The sequence below is a fragment of the Falco rusticolus genome, chromosome 5, assembly GCF_015220075.1.
Source record: "Falco rusticolus isolate bFalRus1 chromosome 5, bFalRus1.pri, whole genome shotgun sequence".
NCBI lineage: Eukaryota > Metazoa > Chordata > Aves > Falconiformes > Falconidae > Falco > Falco rusticolus.
The window spans coordinates 66,463,083-66,485,215 of record NC_051191.1 but is presented as its reverse complement, the minus strand read 5'-3'; the positions used below and the strand labels follow the sequence as shown (position 1 = coordinate 66,485,215).

At 43.2% G+C, this 22,133-nt stretch overlaps 1 long non-coding RNA gene across 1 annotated transcript; it reads right to left on the bottom strand.

Annotated features, from left to right (window-relative positions):
- Nucleotides 1-10,883: 10,883 nt before the first annotated feature.
- Nucleotides 10,884-21,852, bottom strand: LOC119148032. Its single transcript, XR_005104276.1, has 3 exons — nt 21,772-21,852; nt 20,159-20,204; nt 10,884-10,986 (listed from the first exon to the last, which is right to left on the bottom strand). It is a non-coding gene; the product is annotated as an uncharacterized LOC119148032 (long non-coding RNA).
- Nucleotides 21,853-22,133: the final 281 nt, after the last annotated feature.

Sequence of the window (22,133 nt, the reverse complement as noted above, 5' to 3'; positions counted from 1 at the left end):
TGTCCTGGACAGAAGTATGCCTATTGCAAGCGGCACCTACCCTCCCCCCTTCCAAGATGACTAATGTGAAGCCCTACCCCTTGCCATTAGGGGCCTGGGAAGGGATATGTCCCGTGACTGAGGATCTTAAGCAAGGAGGCATTTTAACATTCACCCACTCCCTGTACAATTCCCCATTGTGTAAACCAGTGCGTAAACCAAACGGGAAGTGGAGACTGACTGTAGATGCTAACACCAGTCCCTTGACGGCAGCAGTGCCCAATATAGCGGAGCTATTCTCACTCATTCAGGGACAGGCTCATCTGATGATGGCCACCATTGATGTGAAAGATATTTTTCATGGTTCCCCTGCAAGAAGAGGACTGTGATCATTTTGCTTTCACATGGGAGGGCCAACAGTACACCTCTACTCACCTCTCTCAGGGTTATAAACATTCTCCCACCTTAGCACATCATGTGTTGGCACAAGAACTAGCCCAAATTCTCCCAGAACCGGGAGTTAGAGTTTATCACTATATCAATGATGTTTTGATAGGAAGGGATCAAATTGTTCCAGTACAGGTGACACAGGGAAAGATTATACAGCACTTAGAGTCTCTGGGACTCCAGATACCAGAGCAAAAGATACAAACTGCTGCAAAAGAAGTGACATTTTTAGGGATGTGGTGGAAAGAAGGGTCAGCCTGTATTCCTCAGGACACCCTCTCAAAACTAGATCAGGTAAAAATTCCAGCAAATAAAAAGGAGCTGCAGCATGCCTTAGGTTTATCGGTCTTTTGAAGAAAACACATCCCAGACTTTGCAATAATTGCATGACCCTTATATGACCTGCTTCAAAAAGGAGCAGCTTGGGAATGGGCTCCAGCCCACGATGAAACATTACAGCTTTTGGTGTTTGAAGCAAACGCCCACCAGGCTTTGGGTCCTATTCACCCCACTGACCCTGTCCAGGTTGAGTGGGGGTTTGCAATCCCGGGATTGTCAATTCATTTTTGGCAAAAGGGACCAGAAGGTCCCACCCACCAGACTGGATTTTACTCCAGGAGCTTTAAGGATGTCGAGAAACAGTACTTCATTTGGGAAAAAGGTTGGTTTGTAGTGAGTGAGGCTTTCAGAGAAGCAGAGCAGACCATAAGCCAACAACCTATAATTTTAAGGGGACCTTTTAAGGTAATTAAACCTGTGTTAGCAGGAACTCCCCCCACCCTGACGGGGTGGCCCAAAGAAATACTGTGAGAAAATGGTATGCTAAGATCAAACATTATTGTAGTGTTTTTACTGTCACTGAACAGTTAAACGCCCAAGAGGAAGTAACAAACCTTCTGGAGGAGGATAGCGCTCCTCCTTCTGTGGTAAAATCACTCTGGCGTTTCAGAACGTGTGGTTTATGGTTGCCTGTTAAGAGAGAGGGCAAACAATGGAAATACCGAGCTGTAGTTATTAATGTAGATGTTAACAGGGAAATCTTTACCGAAGGTGAGGGCAGAGCCCAAGCAGGAGAGTTAGTGGCAGTATGGAGTGTGTTTAATAGCAAGGAAGGGGCAAAGACTCCAACGTATGTTTACACAGACTTGTTTGCAGCGTTGAAAGGATGCATGGAATGACCCCCTTTTTGGGAACAGAACAACTGGGAAGTAAACCGAGTACCGGCGTGGCAAAAGCAGAAGTGGCAAGAAACCTTAGATATTGCCAAACATGGGGATTTTTCAGTAGCATGGGTGCCCTCCCACTGGGAAGGGGGTACTCTGGCAGGTGGTTGGAATAATAGGGCAGAGGAGCTTGCCAGAATTGCTCCTTTGCAGGAGGAAAACCGAACAGGGGAAAACTGGGACAGGCTTTTGGAATGGCTACACGTCAAGCGTGGCCATACAGGGTCTAATGATTTATACAAAGAGGCACATGCCAGAGGTTGGCCTGTCTCTCAGGAATCTTGAAAAACCTGCATTTCAGCTTGTGAATGATGCAGACTGGAACGACACCACATGGAAGGATCCCCCCTTCATTTAAGAGATAAAAAGGCTCTCTGGGAAACTTGGTAAATGGATTATGTTGGGCCTTTGAAAATCGGAAGGGAAACAGTATGCATTAGGAGGCATGGAAGTGATTTCTGGCCTAGTCCAAGCCAAAACATTTCCATGAGTGACTGGGGAAAATACAGTGCTAGCCCTGAAAATTTGGTTTAGTTCCCTCCCCAAACCTGATTCCATTCAACCGGACAGCGGCAGCCATTTTACCGCTGCCAGAGTGCAGAAGTGAGTGAGGGAAAAGGGAATCAATCAGTTATTCCACACCCCATATTACCCCCAAGCTAAAGGGATAGTAGAACAAACTAATGGACTCAACACGATTTCTGAAACCTCACAAGCCACACTGGGTGGAACACCTTTGGGATGCATTTACCAGAGTCAGCGATGGCTGGGGAATAAATGGATGTCCCCAACTGAATGCTTTTTGTCCTAAACCCCTGACTTTGGCCCCGAAGACCCAGACTCTTGAGGCTCCTGGAGAACTAGCTTTTTCTCCTGGACAGCCTGTATCAGTAGAAATGCCAGCCATTGGAACTGTTCCTCACGCTCACTGAACCTCTCAATAAATATGCTTGGAAAGCCAAAGATGCTCATGGAAAAGAACATAAAATCAACACCAGGTGGATTACTCCATCCTTCTAATAACAATTTGCTTCTGGTTCCTTTGAATGAACCGAGTCTGTTTTTCTTTCTTTTCCAGTTGAGGACTCTGGAACTTGCCTGTGAAAAAAAACATATGAAGCTGCTGATTTTCTGTGTAGTTTTGTCAGTGTTTGCTTTAATATTTTTAGGATGTTTGGCATACCATCGCAGAGATTGTTTTGATTGACCATTGTCACCACGTTTAATATCCAGGGAAACTCCTGTGCCCCCCCTGGCTCTCAGAGGGTGGCAAAATGAATTTATGGCTTTAGGCCAGCAGATGGCCAACATTTTTAACTTGACTAATTGTTGGATATGTGGGAGCCCTTTAGGATTTAAGATTGGCCATGGACATCAAAACCACTATCCCCACAATGGCTCGTGAATAATCTGAGTGGCATAACTATTGGTAATAACTCGTTCTATTGGAATGAGGAGATCAGCCCATGGGAAATCCAAGTTCCAGAAAAAGGAGAATATTGTCTTAATCAGAACAACAGTAATAGAGTTTTTGTGGGTCACAGTGTGTGTAATTGGACATTTAAATATGGAAATCATTGTATTATTCCAGGCTGTCAACTCATTAATTGTTCAACTTATAACCACTCTCTTCATGTGAAGGGCGACATGGTATGGTGTTTGTATAGCAACACCACTGATGAAAAGCTTATCCCTCGCAGGCTAAGTTGGGCATGGGTCAATGAAACTCGACATAGAAAACAATTTAATAACTTTTGGTCTAGTATTGATCTCACTGGAGCTAAGGTATTGAGAGAGTCTAACCCTTTAACTTGTGCCATCAGTGGCATAACCAACCAAACAATAACGATTAAGTGTAACTACAGTAATCTGGTAGAAGCGTGGAAATGTGATCTTTGGATTAAAGGGAAAAAGGCGAATAATCAAATTAAGCACCCTTTGGGTTTAAAAAATACCACCTATTTTGAAACTCCTTGTAATTCCAATTTAAGACACAAAGGGAATGGACTGTTTGTAAATGGAACTTGGGCCTTAAAAGGTCATTATTGGATTTGTGGTCATCATGCTTATTGAAAACTACTAAATAATTGGAGTGGAATGTGTTATGTAGGTTATATACACCCCTTCTATTTCTTGTTACCAGAGGGAAATGGAGACAGTTTGGGAGTTAGGATATATGATTACCTTAATTGATATCGGTAGTCCATTGATACCTCTGTAACAGGTGGAAGTGATCAAACCTGGGGCAAAGAGGAGTGGACCCCTCGACATATCATACATTATGGACTTGCCACCTGGAATGAATGGTTTAATGGTGCTCGAGAACCTATCTATAATCTAAATTGAGTTATTTGATTGCAAGCTGTACTAGAGATCATTACTAACAAGACAGGCCATGCCCTTGGCCTATCAGTGGATCAGGCCACACAAACACAAACAACAAGACTGCAACATCGCATGGTTTTCGATTACCTGCTAGCCAAAAAAGGAGGTGTTTGTGGTAAACTAAATGATTCTAATTGCTGCTTAAAAATTGATGATACCTGCAAAATTGTTAAACATATTACCGCAGGAATATGAAAGGTGGCCCATGTTCCTGCCCAGACATAGAAAGGCTGGGGTATTGATATGTTTTCTTGGCTCCCTGGTGGTCCATGGATTAAGCAAATCCTATTTTATTTGTTATGTGGTCTTGCCATGCTGATGTTTTTACCATATATCATTCCATGCTTTATACAATTGATTTGACATGTGGCTAAGATGCAATTTATAACTACTGTCTCACCTGGCAGTGTTAAACAAATTCATGCCGTGCACCAAACTATACCACCAGCAGTACAGATTATATAGTGTTACTGCTTATTTTCCTTCACCTAAATCTGGGACAGAAGTTTCTAGGCCCAGATGGTATATACACTTTTAGCTAAGGGGGCATGGAAACTGATTTTCCTGTTGCATATCCCAACCCTGACTCTGGCAGACCAGGGCAGCAGACCGCATGGACCACGACAGCCACAATCACTCAGCTTCATGTCATCAAAGTCACAGGAAATAATGGATCAGATGTATGTGCTTGTGCCAATTTATTGTGTAGCCTTGTGTTAACTATTGCTTTATTTGCTCTTGTAGTATGTGTTACTTGCCCTTGCAAATGCTCACCTTGTAATTGCCCCGGTAAAACTTTTTCTTCTTCTGAACCCCCAGAACCATAAAATCAGGTTTTGGTTTTGTTAAGTTAGTTATATATAGTTATTAGCCAAAGTTAATTAGATGTTGTTAATTATTGTGACATGCACTCTGTCTTTCCCTTCCTCCTTTCTCTACCTCTATTGTTAATGCCATGAAGAACAATCTCTAAAATAGAAATGTTGATACATGGGCAGATGTAAGAGACTGCGCTGGTGACCACCACCACAGCAGATGTTTGTCTCAAGCATTGCTATAGCAGGAAGTGGTCATCACAGAGTAAGGCGAGCTAATTCTGAGAAACTTAATCAAACCCCTGTGCATCAGCCCAGACCCAGGGTCAGGGAAATTGAGGGGCCTGGAGACCCTTGAGCTTGGAGACTTGACGGCAATGGGCATGCACACCACCGCTGAGTGGAAGGTGTGGTTAAGCAGAACTTCCCGTGACAACCCTATAGAAGAACGGAACCAACCAACATCAGACAGAACGTTCCCCCACTGGACTTGGAAATGAATTGGACTGTCAGATGCCACAGCTCCGGGGTGGTAGCTATTGCTATGAAATCTTTCATTCTTTCATTCTTTCTCGGCTTCCTTTCTCTATTTATCTTTCTCTCTCTCCTTTGCATTTGCAAACCTGTTGTTGGGCAAATAAAGTTCCTTGGCACTTGACTCTGTTTTGAGTCTTAATTCTGTTCCTGAGAATATGAGCAGAACCTCACCCCAGTCTCGGACCAGCATGTGACAAATAAGAAATACAAGAATGTAATAATTAGACTATGCAGGTATCAAACCAGGGAATACAAGATAAAGTTATATACCTGCAGGTACATTTAACTTCTACTGCACAGGAGATAAAGTTGCAAAAGTATCAGAAGCAGGCGGCAAGTCTGTAAGTTTTGATTTAAATGGCTGACTGTAGAAACCCAAGGTGATGGTACTACAACAGATAAAGCACAATGAATTTTTGCTATGTTAATTACATATTGTGTCCGAGTAAAGCAAAACATAAGCTATAAGGAAGCTTATAGCTTCTATCAGTTTCACCCAAACCAAATGAGTCCTTAGTCAGGCACTGGTCTTTCTGTAGGGAAGGGCAGTTTCACGATAAATGGTTCTTTTTCTTTTCTTTCTTCAGAAATTACCTTCTTTTATGTTAGTGTGTTACCACTCATGCATTAACTCCTTTTTCCTACCTCACTGCTACCTTCTCTGTCAAGACAGCGACATCCTACTTTCATATCAAAGTTTTCATGGCAATGGCAGTTTCTTTTAAAAAGCTAATGATTATTTTGTATCAGGAGGCATTGGTTCTTTTTGGTTCCCAACAAGAAAGACACAAACATGCTCAAGAAAAATAGGGTTTTTTTAATGTCCCAGAAAAGGTGATAACAAGTTATAAAATCTTACATTCCTTCTGCTGTTGGGAACCCTGAGATGGCACAGCATCAAATGGACCTCTGGTGATAGCACGGCATGATGCACAGATCTCACCCATAGTGAGGTTGGTCAGATCTGTGCTCACCTGCACTCTTATAGAGCTTTGCTCACAGTACAGATTCATCAGCCCCAATAGCAGTCAGGTTTGGGACATGGACTTAGCTTTGAAAAGTCCCTTGGCAATACACTTAATATCCTTATTACATTAATAAAGCCACACTTGCTAGGATCAGTATATACAATTGGTGATTAAAGACTCACAGTGTTTCAAGTGGACAGAACAATATACTACACATGTGCTTATGTTTAAACACATTGATTAATTACACAATGATTAAATACACATCTGTGTCAGGGTTAAGCAAGGGTCACGTGGTATTCATGACACAGGGGCAAACACCTGGCTTAGATATTATGTGGATCACTAACTCCTCTCACAATAGTCTTACAGGCTGCCCACTGCAATGACATATGTAGAAATCCTATACATCAGCAAAAGGTTCTCTACAGCTTTAACTATAAGCTTAAAAACTTTATGTGGCACTTGCGAGGGCATCTGTCATAATAGATATAGGCCTATGCAGGCAAAGGTAAAGTTTTAGCAGAGTTACAGCTACAGAAGATACAAAGCAAGAAACATGAATGAGAACTAGGAGGGTGTTAAAACCGATCAAACAGAGCAAATTCAAAAACAACTGAAGTAAAGCCTGGTTAGTGCAGATGGATGTCAGATGATGGGAAATACAATTGTTACATCAGGAATGTCAAACAGTAAACCCCAAACAAAACAAACCTAAAAACATTGCTTGAAATGCCAACCCCTGTAGGAGATCGCTAGGAATGGTACTGGGAGAACTGCACCACCGATTTGCACCTGCATACTCCTAAATATACAGAAACATCACATCTGCTAACACAGTTGCTAAAGAAGGAAACAGAGTGAGAATGAGGTCCAAGGCAGAAGGAGGCTGCAAGACAATAAAATTGGCAACTTTTCAAGATGCAAGGCTCAAAATGCCAGATTCAACACAACCTTCTTAGCTACCACGCCAACAACAGGCAATGTCTTGCCATGAAAAACATCAGGAAGGCAAGCTGGTACCAGCTACAAATCCAAAAAACCAATCAGCGCTGAATCAGATGATACAGTCCATGTTTGGACAAAGCAAATATCCCAGGTACACATGGTCAGAGATTCTAAAATCCCCTTTAAGGCATATCTTATTAGGATCATTGGCAGGAAATAGAGTTTCTTAGACTTGTGTTGCCTGAAACAGCAGATACTCCAGGAACCTCATCTCTTGGCCCATTGTTGCAACCATGTTAGAGCAGGCTTTGAGTGGAAGTAATCAGAGGCCACACAAATATCAGAGATATATTTGCCCTTAATAAGATAAAACTGAAATACATAACAACTGCAGAATGGCAGTGATTGATTCTGCACAGTTGAATCCGAGGCAATGATGCCCACACCATTTGCAGTTACTATCATATTGCAGTTATAACCATTAGCCTGCTAGTGGTGTGTGGGGTTTGTTGTCATTGTTGCAGTCTTAGATGCACATCTAAAGATCATTCCAATTCTGATTATGTTACATACATCCTCAACTGTTTCTGCACATGGTCAACTGACATGTCTCTTATGCAATGTTTGAATGACAGTTTTTCTTCAATATTGGGCTGCAACATGTACCATTTGTGTGGGCTGAAGAAATGCACTTTACTAGCACTGTAGAAGAATTGTAGAGGAATGAAGGCAGGTTAATTAACATTGACAATATACAGCTGTGGGCTTGCTTCAAGGCAGTGGGTTGATGGACGTGGATGATGTGCAGCTGTAGCTCGTTCCCACTAACTAGTTAAATAGCCCTGAGGATTGGGGGGGGGGAAGAAGGTGGCTGCATGGAGGATAGTGCTGTGATATAGCACCAACAATTCACTGTTTGAATAACTGAAGTCTTAACAGTAAAGTGTTGTTATCAGTCTGATGATGATGGTACCAACATTAACAGTCTGATTCATATAACTATTATAGAAAAAGCCATGTTAATTAGCAGTTTTAACAGCTGTACAGAAACTTTCTAGTACCCCCCCCCGTTCTCTGGTGTCAAGACTTGTCATTCCACTGTCCCTGTTCTCTGGTGTTAAGATGCTTGATTCCACTGCCCAGCTGGCCCCAAAGGCTGACAGCGATAACTCTTACTTGGAAAAGAGAATTACTGATTTGTTGATGTCTTGTGTTCTTCACTGGGGGGAATTAGATGTTGCTGGTGCGGACTTCTTCCTTACTCTAGGGTTTGTGCTTAAATTTATTTTTATATATTTTGGAAAATGCAGCATATCTTCCCTTCTTTATTTCTTCATAATTCCTTACTATAAAAAAATTCGCTGTCTGTGGTGCAGTTTATGTTATGTTGGATGCCTACTCTTTGTTCTCTGTGTTATCCTGAAAACCGGTTTTATCCAGCTCCCAATGCTGCATTCCTTTAGTGACCAGTAATTGACCACTGGTGATTTGTTTATAAACCTGGGGCCTCTGGTATCATCTGGTGCCTGTACTTTCAAGGCCTCTGCTATCATCCTGCACTTGTACTCCTTTACACTTCTAGCTCATAGATAGTGCCCTCTACACAGAAGTACATCAAAACTACTATAACAATATAGCATACCATTGCACAAAGGTAACAAATTAAAACAAGTTAGGTAATATTATAGGTAATCTAATTGTTAGGCAACTGCTGTTACAGCTTGTAAGAGACTGCGCTGGTGAGACCCACCATCACCACAGCAGATATGTTGTCTCAACATTGCTATGGCAGGAAACTCATGCCATCCCACAGTGAATGATCTATACATTGTTAAGGCAGGAAGATAACACCACAACCACTGCAGAGATTTATCTATACATTGTTAAAGGAGGAAACCGACTGATGCCATGGAGCAACGGGGGAGGCTGATCCTGCAAAACTTAACCAAACCCCTGTGCATGTGCCCAGACTTGGGGTCAGGGGGATCAAGGTGCCTGGAGGCCCCTGAGGAATGTTGGGCACGTACATCATTGCCAGGTGGAAGGTGTGGTTAAGCAGAACAGCTTGTAACAACTCTATAAAAAAATGGAACCAACTAACATCGGACGGAACATTCCCCCACCGGACTTGGAAATGAATCAGACTGTTGGGATGCCGCAGCTCCAGGGTGGTAGCTATTGATGCAAACTCTTTCCTTCTTTCTTTCCTTCCTTCCTCTCTTTATGTCTTGCTCTCTCTCCCATTGCATTCACAGATTTATTGTTGGGCAAATAAAGTTCCTCGGCTCTTGACTCCATTTTGAGTCTTAATTCTGTTCCTGAGAATACAAACAGAACCACACTCCGGTCTCAGACAGGCATGTGACACAGCTAAACTTGCTAAGGCAAACCCCCAGGCAGGCCAAAACAAGCCCAGATGACTGATCCCAGCCTTCAAGCTATACCAAACTAAACCACAGCCTCCAGCCTCTGAACCAGCAGTGGCAACGGCTACTTTACCTGGGCTACAAGGCTACACTGTCAAGATATAGTTTCCTAACAGCACTTGCATTTGTGACTCCATGAGTTTTAAATCCATCAAGATATAATTCCTTGGAAGCATAGTTCATGTTTTCCATGGTGTAGTTTAACATAATTTAACATACAGTATCTTGTATAGTGTCTTGATAGTATTCTCTGGGTGTAGAGTCCTAACAGTCTCAGCACATTCCAATACGGTCCTCTTCTAGGGTTAATAACTAGATACTTCGTTATTCTAGCAACCTTCAGAATTCACTTTATACATTAATGATAAAATAATACAGGCATACAATGCTTCTTTCAACTGCTTGTCCTTAATATCTATGGCCTATTACTGGTAGGAATTAAATCTGATTCTTTTCAGGTTATGATACAATGCCTAACTACTGTAAGAGAATATCCTATGGGTAGAGGGGTTTGAAGCATGAATGCGTAATTTCACCATAAGCAAAATTTGGTTCACTGTTGCAAGTTCAAAGTTAAGTGGAAGATGGTGCATTGGGTGTGCAGCCCTGAACATCTGTGGGGACAAACTTCTGGGCAGGTGATCCCACATGTGATGTGGACTTACAAGTGATTTTCGAGATCATGAGGTGATAAAAGGATGGGTGGTTTGAGATTCAGATCATTGTGTGCAGGTGATACAATTCTGGATATATGCTTGAGCCAAAAGGTGGTAGAAGTCAGGAGACTGGAAGATCATTTCAAATAAGGATCCATGTAAGGTGACTGATAAATGGATGAATCAGTCTGGGAAACATTTGTGGATCAGGTGTGAAAGCTCATCAGAGGAACAGGATTAGGAAACTGAACAAAAGAATGGTGGGTAGGCCTGTTAGAGAAATTGCCAGCATAAGGCATGTGACAAATCTGTAACAGCAAATATTAGTACTCAACAGAAACATGATGTCATGGTTTAACCCCAGCCAGCAGCTAAACACCACACAGCTGCTGGCTTACTGCCCCCTGCATTGGGATAGGGGACAGAATTGGAAGGGCAGAAGTGAGAAAGCTCATGCGTTGAGATAAAGACAGTTTAATAGGTAAAGAAAAAGCTGTGCACACAAGAAGAGCAAAACAAGAAAACTATTCACCACTTCCCATCAGCAGGCCGTCAGTTCAGCCATCTTCAGTAAGCAGGGCTCCATCATGCATGATAGTTACCTGGGAAGACAAACTCCATTACTCCGAATGCCCCCCTCCGAGCCCTTCCTTCTTCTTCCCAGCTTTATATGCTGAGCATGACGTTATGTGGTGTGGAATATCCCTTTGGTCAGTTGTGGTCAGCCGTCCTGGCTGTGTCTCCCGCCAACTTCTTGTGCACCCCCAGCCCACTTGCTGGCAGAGTGGGGTGAGAAGCAGAAAAGGGCTTGGCTCTGTGCGAGCACTGCTCAGTAATAATGAAAACATCCCTGTATTATCAACACAGTTTTCAGTACAAATCAAAACCACAGCCCCATACCCACTACTATGAAGAAAATCAACTCTATCCCAGCCAAAACCATCTCACACAAAGATCAAGAAAACAGGAAAGGGAAAAGAAGACAGAGGAATAAATAAACATATAATTATGACATGATAAGTGGAAACATACCCCACATGCATGACCCCACAAGTCACTGACTCAGCTGGAGGTCTTTGCTTCAAGGGTTAGCGATCACATCTAACCTCCAAGGTCTGAGGATAAAGCAAAGGTTGCAAGTGCTGAATGACCTTCAGTCATCCTGACTGCACAAGTGGTGCATTAAAACTAAACCATTACAAAGGCATTATGGAAGATAGCGAGTAAGAGCAAGAAGGACTGAAATTGCCTGTTATTCCTGATCTTGACAGTTTTAAGAAGCTCCAGTTGATTAGCCTCTCCGATTTATTTCTTCCAAATCCTTTTTTTGGAATGCAGATGTCATTCATTATGCCCCTAATGTCACTCTGAAACTCCTTCAGAGGGAGATATTTTAACCTAGATAACTGAATGCATCAGGAACGGTCAGGGATAGAAGCGAAAATAAAGTACAAGATTTAAAGATCAGGAATGATAGAAGTGAAGGTGCCCCTTTGAATATATGCAGAGGTTGGGGACACAGTTTTGTACTTCAGAAAGCTGATGACAGAACACAATTAACAGGATAAAGGTGATGGTCCATCTGTGACTATAAATAGGATGGGTCTTCTGTCATACCAAATCAAGGAAATGCCACAATGAAAAATGAGCATGTGCATCATGTTAAAGGAAAAATTCACACAGACGTGGGTACCACTAGGCTTGCTTTAATCACAACTCAGTTGGGCCAACACCTCAGTGACCGGCAGAGAACAAAAGGTTGCAGTACAACTCATATACACTTATTAAATCATTAGTCAATGTCCAAGTTCTTAGAAGTTTCCTTTGGTCTTGCCAGTTCTGAGAATCCATTACCTGACTCTGTCCCAGTTCATTCATCTATCCTGGTTCCAGTCTCTGCCTCGGTTTCAAGGCCCTCTTTGATTCATGATCTTCTTTCCGCTTGCTTTAACTTACACAATCCTTCAAGCACACTTATTCTTTGAACAAGCAGTTCCTGTTCACATATACTAATGTTTCTAAAGACACCTGTGTTTCTGAGAGCACCTGTGTATACAAATTGTTCATCTATTGTTTCTCTATTCTTCTACTGATTTTCTTAACTGAGTTTTAAACCAGCCTTGGATTAGGGCTATCCAAGGAACAAGGCCTGGTTCTGCCTTTTAGCAGCTTCAGCACTTTAAATTTCTTCATTCAAAATATATTTTTTTTATCACATCACATCACATCACATCACATCACATCACATCACATCACATCACATCACATCACATCACAGTTCAAACATATGGACTACTAAGACTATTCTGCTGTTTTACACACCTTGGATAGCTATGTTAGTCATTGCAAGGCAAGGACTTGGAAGATTGGTGAGGAGTCGAGGACATGGCTTGGTTTGCTTGATCTAGCCTTAAGTTCATGAAGCAAACATCCTGCCCCTTATGAATTATCAGTTCACCATGACAACAGCTTCTAATTACTGCAACATTGAATTTTGATGTTCAGCCATGTGAGAGTGATAATACATAGTCTACTGTCAAAAAGAAAAGAGTATATACGTGGAGGCAGGGACACCCCTGAGCTGAGCCTCAGCTGGATGCCTGCCCTGACTGTTTTTCTCATGGGCAGCAGGGCAGGGCTGGCAGCCAGGGCCATCCCGCCACCCCAGATGAGGAGCAGGGCAGCCAGGGGCAGCCCCAGCCCTTGGCATTGGGCATTGCTGGGATATCAGTCTGTGGATGGGGGTCAGGGTCAAGCCCAGTGAGGGGGACCAGCATCAGACACAGCCCCAGGATGGCTGGGCAGTGCCCTGGAGATGCGAGGAGATTAACAACACAGACTCCTGAATACTGATCAGAAGACCCTTTATTAGTCCAAAACCCACGCTTATATATCCTAATTCACTGTTCACGCACACCATACTAAATATCATTGGTCAATCAATACTATTCATGAGCTTCTTAGCTACATTTCATTGGTTAGTTGCTAAGCTATAAACATACTAAACTTCTTGCTTAAGATCCTGTTTTTAAGCCAAAGTTCCTGTTTCTCTTCTGGGCATTCAGCCAACCTTATCTTACTTCCTTCCTCTTCACCCTTCAAGGTCCTTCAAAGGCATTGTAGCCTCTGGCACTCACCATAAAGCTCTTTGCAAGACTGGGCCAGGATATTGACCTGTGCCTTGGTGCAGCTCAGTGGGGCCCATTGCTGGGCAGGGCAGGGCTGTGGGGAAGCTGGAGACTGGCACTGCTGTGGTGTCACTGGCAGCCCTAGGAGGGCTCTGAAATGGGGTCCTGGGCCATAGTAATAAGAAAAGATGGATCCAGTTTGGCAGCATCCCCATTGCAAGGAAAACCCTCTTTCTTTCAGTGAAAGTAGGTTTTCCACCTATTATTGGCGATGATCATGGAAGTAATGAGTGCATCTGCCCTCACTCCAAGAACTATGGGAAGTCAGTGCAATGGGTCAGTAATATTGTTTCTGTTTCAAGATGCTGAAAACAACATTGTTACTGAGGGAGGTTTTTGATGGGCAGAAAATGAGCTGTGTGGACTAACTGCATGGTAGTAACCTGACCTGAAGAGTTTATTCAGACTCACTCATGTTAACAATCATTAAAACAGAGTAGTTATTATGGAACCTGAACATTGAGATGCACTGAAACACAAGGACAAAACATGCCACAGACTGAAATTAAGATGTGAGGCTCTAGGACAAAGTGGAAACTGAAACCAGGAAGTGTTTAGTCCACAGTACCTCAATTTTTGAGTATCACCACCTGTTGCAGCACAAACAAGCTAGTAGGCTGCAACAAGGCTTTTACCATCAGTCAGATTCTATTGTCCATGGTGTTTCTTCATCCTCTTCAGGCCAATCCTTCTTGCCTCTACTACATCCAGATTCTTCCTTCTCCAGGCTCCTCTTCATACTGTCCTTAGAGCCATTTAACTGCTTAGCAGGAACCAGCCACAGCTGCACCTTATCCATGTCAGCCAACCCACCGCCCCTGAAGCAAGCCCACAGCTGTATATTATCAATGTTAATTAACCTGCCTTCATTCCTCTATAATTCCTCTACAACCATCAATAAGCACTTACAGTCCTAGTGCTAAAAGATCCTATCCTTCTTTGTTCTTTATCTCCTCATATACCTAATTACCCATTTTCTCTTTCCTCCAGCCTACCTTTTCATTATCCCTACACATACTGGCTTGTCCCTACCCAGATGACTCCCAAAATAAACAACGCTACCCATTACTTATTCCTCATTGACATCAATTCTGTTACTTCTGCTTCTTAACCTAGTGTTTCCAGCACTGTTACCTAGACAATTTTGGCCTGGTGCAGTGTAACTGGTTGTGGGGGTGCATCTCGCCCCCTTCCCTGGGCCACTCTACGATCTCAGGAATCCCTGTTAGGCCTTGGTCTCTGTGTAATTAGTGTGGATGGTTAAGCGTCCCTTGACCACACCAGCAATTCTTGCATGGCTGAGGTGGGAAAACAGCATTGACCATACCACAACCGTTCATTATCTGAATCATAACATCCCCTGACAGCCTTGGAACATTCCTTATCTGAATTGTAACCTGAGTGGTACGGTATCACCGTTGCTGGAATTTTGAAAATTCCAGTAATTACTGACTTGGATTGTGGCCAGAATGGTAATTTACTGTTGACTAAAGCAAACCATCTCTGACCTTATGAACAGCAGACCTAAGTGAGGCCCTTTAGAGCTCTCCTGGACCTCAGTGTGCTGCAAACAGCACCTCCCTCTGAGTGAGATGCTTCTCAGAGTTCACAAACTCCCAAGTCTGCAGTTAGAAGGACCATCACCAAAAGCTGATGACAGAGCCTGGGCTGGTACCCCAACTCCTTGAGGCTCAACCCTTTGCCCATAGAGAAATGCAAAGGTATTCTGTGTGAATATTTCACTGGACTCGAGGGGAAATTTTAACAGGTATACCTTTGTACATTTATATATGTTCATCTCTATACATCTACTCCTTTGTGTCTCTGTGTGTGTGTGATCTGATTTTGGTACCTCATAACAAGTACAGAATGTTACCATCTTGGATCAATAATAAAGTTACTTTTGTGATTGTAGTAAATCATATTGATCCACCTTGTAAATGATAATTTAGTCAATGATTAAGTGTTGCTAAAATCTTGTGATCAACCCTAAACTGGGGATAGACCTTAGACATCCTTTAGATATAAACCATTGTTCAAGTCTGAGACTGAGATCAGATCTAGCTGCACCTAAGCTGTATCAAGAGTTTAGAAAGCAAGGGGGCCCACTCTGAATCTCATGACTCAATGGGAGGGTCTCCCTTACCCTTTTATGTCTTTAGTCTTTGTGTAAATCATTCCAGCTTAATTTTAATTTTACTCTTTGTGTGATTTATCTATGTAATAAGTAAGAGGGTGGGCCTTGCCATCAAACTTTGTGAAGTCACACTCCCACAAATTCATATTAAAACTATTTTGCTAATACCTTTGATGGTGATTCTTTAAGTGACCTAAACCACTTGCAATAGTGATATAACTGCTGGACTGTATCAGCCTTCAAGTAAAGCAGGCTTTACTACCTTCCAACACTCAATTCATCGTGGTTTTGTTTCATTTATGTTATATGCTTTCCAAAGAGAATGATTTCACTTTATCCTTGACTCTCTTTCTTTTGCAGAATGTTTTCCTGTCCATAGTTCAGCCATGGCAGCCATCAAGGTTCACTACACCCAGTTCCTGTTTGCATCATCCTATTGGTCACATCTCATTACAGGCAGCTCCTGTTTGCGTAGTATACTCAGCTCTTGACCCAGGAGAGGCCAGGCCTGACAGTGAAGGAGGTGCAGCCATACCACACAAACAGCACTAGGATGGGAGGCATGCTCTGGTAGCTTGGAATCTGGAGAAGGCAAAGGTCAAGGATCCCCAAAAGATTAAGCACCGAGTGGCAAAGAAACCATAAAGCCTTGGGCAACAGGGAAACTAATACCCAATAAGCACCTCAAGCCCATCTGCTGCATCAGACTCCTGATCTCTCTGGCTGTAATGTGAAGTGGGGAGGCGGGGGGTGGGGGTGGGGGGTGGGGGGTGAGAGCTGGGGGAAGGGAGGAGAGAGAGAGATATGGAGATTTTCAGGTCACAGAATCATAGAATATCTCAAGTTGGAAGGGACCCATAAGGATCATTGCGTCCAACTCCCTAGTACTCACAGAACTTTCTAAAACTAAACCATATGACTAAGAGCATCACCCAGATGTTCCTTGAACTCTGACAGGCTTGGTGCTGTGACCACTTCCCTGAGGACCCTGTTCAAGTGACCAAACACCCTCTCAGTGAAGAACCTTTTCCTAATGTCCAACCTGAACTTCCCCTGACACAGCTTTATTCATTTCCTTGTGTACTACTATTGCTGGTCACCACAGAGAGGGGATCAGCATTTCCCCCTCTGCTGCCCTCCTTGAGGAAGTTGTAGGTTGCAAGGAGATCACTGCTCAGCCTTCTCTTCTCCAGGCTGAACAAAACAAGTGACCTCAGCTGTTCCTTGTAAGTCTTGCCCTTGAAGCCTTTCACCATCTTGGTTGCTCTCCTCTGGACATCCTCTAATAGTTTGATGTCCTTCTTATATTGAGGAGCCCAAAACTGCACACAGTACTTGAGGTGGGGCTGCACCAGTGCAGTGTAGAGTGTGAAGATCACCTCCCTCAACTGGTTAGCTACGCTGTGCTTGATGCACCCCTGGACAGTTGGCCCTTCTGGCTGCTGGGGCACACTTGACTCATATTCAGCTTTCCATCAGCCCAGACCCCCAGATCTCTTTCCACAGTGTCACCAAAATTGGGAATAAGAAAACTCCTTAACACCAACGTAGCATTAAGAAGCAGGCATTCCTTTACTGCTGCACTGGATGCACGGGGGATCGCTCCACCTGATGTGCATGCCGTATGTTTCATTCCAGCAAAGTTATGTAGTCCACATACGTTTATGCATTACATTTCTCAGAAAAACCATACATATTCATGCAACAGAGAGTACTACGTTGATTAAATGTCACGCATGATCCTTACAAGTGTTTTAGAGTCTTCTAAGGGGTCTCAAACAATAGTCAACCTTATAGTTACAGCTGACCAATCACTGAACCTTGATTTCCTTCCCTTACATGGAAAGTCCAAGTTTGTTTCATTAGTTACCTATACAACAGTCTCCTCAGCTACTGTACAGTCTCCTCAGTGACTGTAAGTTTTAGACAATTCTTTCCCTCTCGGCATAAAATTACACAACTAAGGTTGGTTAACAGTCTCTCCATAGTGATTATTCTGAAACAAACAATATAGTTACAAAGCTAAAATAAACTATACCACATGGTAACAACAGGGCTGCTTTCCAGCCTCTCATCCCCCAGTTTGTACATATAACCAGGATTACCCTGTCCCAGGTGGAGAATCTGGCATTTGCTCTTGTTGCATTTCATACGGTTGGTGATTGCCTGAGCTCTCCAGTGTGTCCATATCTCTCTGTAAGGCCTCTCTAACCTTGAGGGAGTCTACAGCTTCTCCTAATTTAGTATCAGCAGCATAACTTTGACTCATGCATCCAGATCATTTATAAAAACATTGAAGAGTACTGGACCTAAAATTGAGCCCTGGGGGACCCCATTGGTGACTGGCTGTCAGCCTGATGTAACCCCACTTACTATAACTCTTTGAGCACGAACCACCAGCCAATTGCTCACCTAATGTATTAAGGACTTGTCTGGCTGTGTGCTGGACTCTTTGTCCAGAAGGACATCATGAGACAGTAGGGCCTTCAGTTCTCTCTTGCTGGTGCCACCTCAGTCTCTGAGAAGCTTTTTAATGTTTTGGCTTTTTTTAGTTTCTGTGGCCCCTTGCACTTCCTGATATCCTTTAGATTAATTGCTAATTCTCCCTGGTATATCACAATTTGTACAATCATCCCAGAGATAATCAGAGAAAATTGGTCACTGCACTGTTATCCTGCAGCTTTCTTAAGCACAGCATTCTTACATAGGTTATCCTGTTGCCTTCTAGACATCAGATCAGAGATCTAAATGTGCTAAACCAGCAAGCTGGTCTTTTTCTCATCACAAGAAATGCTAAATGTGTTTGTGCTGTGCTGGGAGTGTGGTTGCTGTCCTGTCGTGGCACATGGTCTCATTTCCCCTGTTGTGGGTTTGTTGTCTCTGGCTATTCTTAGATTTCCTCTTACATGTGGGATGATAGAAATTTGTAAGAGAAATTCTGAAGTTGTTTTGAATAAAATAGGGATGATGCATTGTTACTTAAGGTTGGCAGTTCACCTGGATCACAGCACAAGCCACACATGTTTTCATTCAATAGCCAGAGAGCAAGAAAATGAAGTCATGTGACTGATATCCCCTGCTTCTGACATCTGGTACAGGATTGCACCAGGACATGGTGACAACTGTTACAGAACAATGGAACAAGCGTATGTGAGATATTCTGGATGGCAAAACCCGTGATCTTCCTGTGGTCAGGGATGCTTCCTCTGAGTGCTCACTCTACTCTTGCTTAGATTTTGTCTAACGCACAGATCGTGCTAAGGCCTGATGTATGCTAGGAGCAGCATCACTAGGTCAAAGCCAGAGCAACATCAGGTAGACAGGATGGACTGGACAGGAAGAGATAAGAGATAAAGACCCTTATTCAGCCATTGCCACCCACAGCTTGCTGTCTCCTTCAGCCAGAATTCTTGCCTATTGTTTTTCTGGCAAGCTCTTCAGAATCTACTAGTTTATGGAAATGGTAAAGACCATACTCCCAAATTGAGAGATATATGTAGATCAGCTTATCCAAAAGGTTTTTGAAGTGGATCCAACAGCACCTGGACTGCTAAGACCTTTGTGTTCCCCAGTGTGATATAGGCACAGAGAACGCTAACCATCGGCTAGAGTATTGGCCTCCTTGTTCTTCTTCCTTTGAGGGTTGATACAGATTAAAACCAGCCCAGTGGGCAAGTATTAGCTTGATGCGTTTAGAGTGGGCAATCAGGAAGGGCTAATCTTTAGCTAGCAGATGTTTTACACTTGAATGAAAGCTAGATAATAGATGATGTGTATGTAGATAGAACAATGATCTTTAGCAGATAACACAAACTAAACAGTGAAGGCCTGCTAATGTATGCAAAGATAAGCAAGAATTTTAGGTAATCACCGAAGAAGAAACCCATTTCAAAGCATTCTATACCAAAGGTGAAACTATATCTTGAAGAAGACTGCGAGCCTTCCTCCCAGAGGACCTCCCACCACGATCAGCAGGTGTCAGTGCGCAGGCGCCAGAGGGTGGAGATTTATGATAATAAATTCTCGGAAATCTTATGTATATGCATGTCTTTGTATAATAAATACCCGGCTGCTTGTCGAAACGGTGTGCAAGTTAGGAAAAGTGATCCCCCTTGCACCCAGTGCTACAAGAATAACCTTTCAAGGGTTGTGAAGTTTATTTCTGGAAGTCAGGGTGAATGGGTAGACTCACACTTTTAAAAGTAAGTCTAGATTTACTAGTATTGTTTACTGATTATTAAGAATTTGACCTGATCTGTAGAGGGTGTCCAGGTGATAAAAAAATCTAGTTAACTGAAATTTTAGGTAATAGGAAAGTTATGCCAATTGCCAGAAATTCTGTGTAACCACCTATGCTGTTGCTAAAATCTTCATGTAACAATAAAGCTCTAATCTAACTACAAACCTGTGGGCAGTTCTCATTCTACAAGAGTCCTTAAAAGAACCTACCTGTCACCATGAAGTGGGGCACAACTGGCCTGGAGACAGAAAGTAACTAGAAAGGGAAAACAAAAGCACAACAATAACTAAGCAACGTTTTTGAAGACTCACATGGAGGCAAAAGATCACAATAACTATTTGCTCTGAAAGGTTATATATATAAGGTCTATCCAAAAGCAGTTTGTTCTGAGCAATGAAGAGAAACTTAGGATGTACAGAGACGATTCAGCAGCTGCCATGTCCTCTGTCACATACCAGTCCTATGTGTCACCCCAACCTGGTTGAAGAAATGCATTCTGATACTTGTGAGTGAGCAGAGTTGACTCATTTGTAAAGCTTAGTAAAAATGACTTTCCCTGACTATATAGTTATATAATGAGCTTTGTTTGCCTAACTGCTACTCAGGATACATAATTTATAAGATTTATACAGTTGACGTATGGAATTAGACTCTATAACTCGAAAGTTATAAAGTAGGTATGTTTATTGCGCGCAGATGCACGGGGGATCGCTCTACCACAAACGTGCATGCCCGAAGTGACGAACCATCTCACATTTATACAATAAAATAAATGAATATTCAATTAACACCTATACGATTTCGTTACCTAAACCCGCTTACTCTCGCTCCGTATGTTAATTAGCTTATCAGTCCTTTGCCTGGAATGTGGTGGTCTTGCAGGTTTGTAGGTGATTCATGTCCTTGTGACCACCCGATGCTCTCCAGCAAGAAGACTTAGCACTCCCTCCCTGTAGATAACATTGGAATGTCTCTCATCCTTTTCTCACCCTTTTTTAAATAGCCCCTTTGTTAGAGGAAGAAGGGTAGGTGTCTCCTCAAAGCTGTGTGGCTATGTGGCTATGTGACCAGACACCACACCCATGACCAGTCACCATACCCACATTCCTTGAGCAGACATATACAATCACGATAGATGTCCATTGTCCCCATTTCACACTATTTCTCCATATCACAGTGTAGGCTTGTTACTTGTATCAAACGGAAACTTAGACCTTTTAAGGTAATTCTGTGATGTGAAACTGAAGTACTTATGTGTATGAAACGGGAATTCATGCATTGCTTGCCAGTTCGGTAACAATTGCCTGATGGTTGAAATACAGTGTGAGTGCAGTGAGACAGGGGCCTGTTTTGCAAACATATTAGGCGCTGATGCTTCTGTTTCTGTAAATAAGCTTATAAGCAGGGGTGGTACTTATAAAATAAGAGTAAAGCAGCGATGAGAACAGCTACTGCCATGTACGAGGCCACGTAGGAGGTGAGCAGGGTCCAGGTGAGGGGAGGACCAGCGCCTAAGTACCAGAGGTCTGCCCGGAGGTCCACCCTACATGGGCCCTAGAGGTAGGAACCTCTGCCTTCAGTATGCATCGCATGTGACAACTATTATCAAATAACCAAAAGGTATAATTTACCTGTAATTTCAAAGATCGTTGGACAAGTACGGGGAGGTGCCAACCCCTACGTGCTCCCGGCACCAACAAAGGTGTGCTTTACTTGACAGTTGCAGACCGTGAGGTGATTTCTTTGAATCAAGTATTTCCATCAAATATTAAAAATTTTATTTTCATCTAGCTAGTATTTACCACAGAGCCTCTATACATACCAGTCTCCATTTCCCCTAATTGCAAGCTCCCCTTGAAGTCCCAGCTGGTCCTCAAGTCTCGGCGGGGGATGAAAGAAGCACTGTATTTTTCTTAGAAATCATGATGTGCCTGAAGCTGGAGTTCTCCAGGGACGGAGAGGGCAGGCAGGGAGACAGGCAGGGAGGAGGGAGGCAGGCAGGCAGGCAGGCAGGCAGGGAGGAGGGAGGGGCTCCGGCTGCAGAGGCTGGAGAAGTCGGGAGCCAAACCCGACCGCGCCGCACAGCTCCTGCCAGTTGCGCGGCGCGACCACGAGGAAACCTGCGCTCCCGCCGATCGACCTCGCCCCGCGTGGCGCACCGGCCGGCCGCACCGCTGCCTTCCC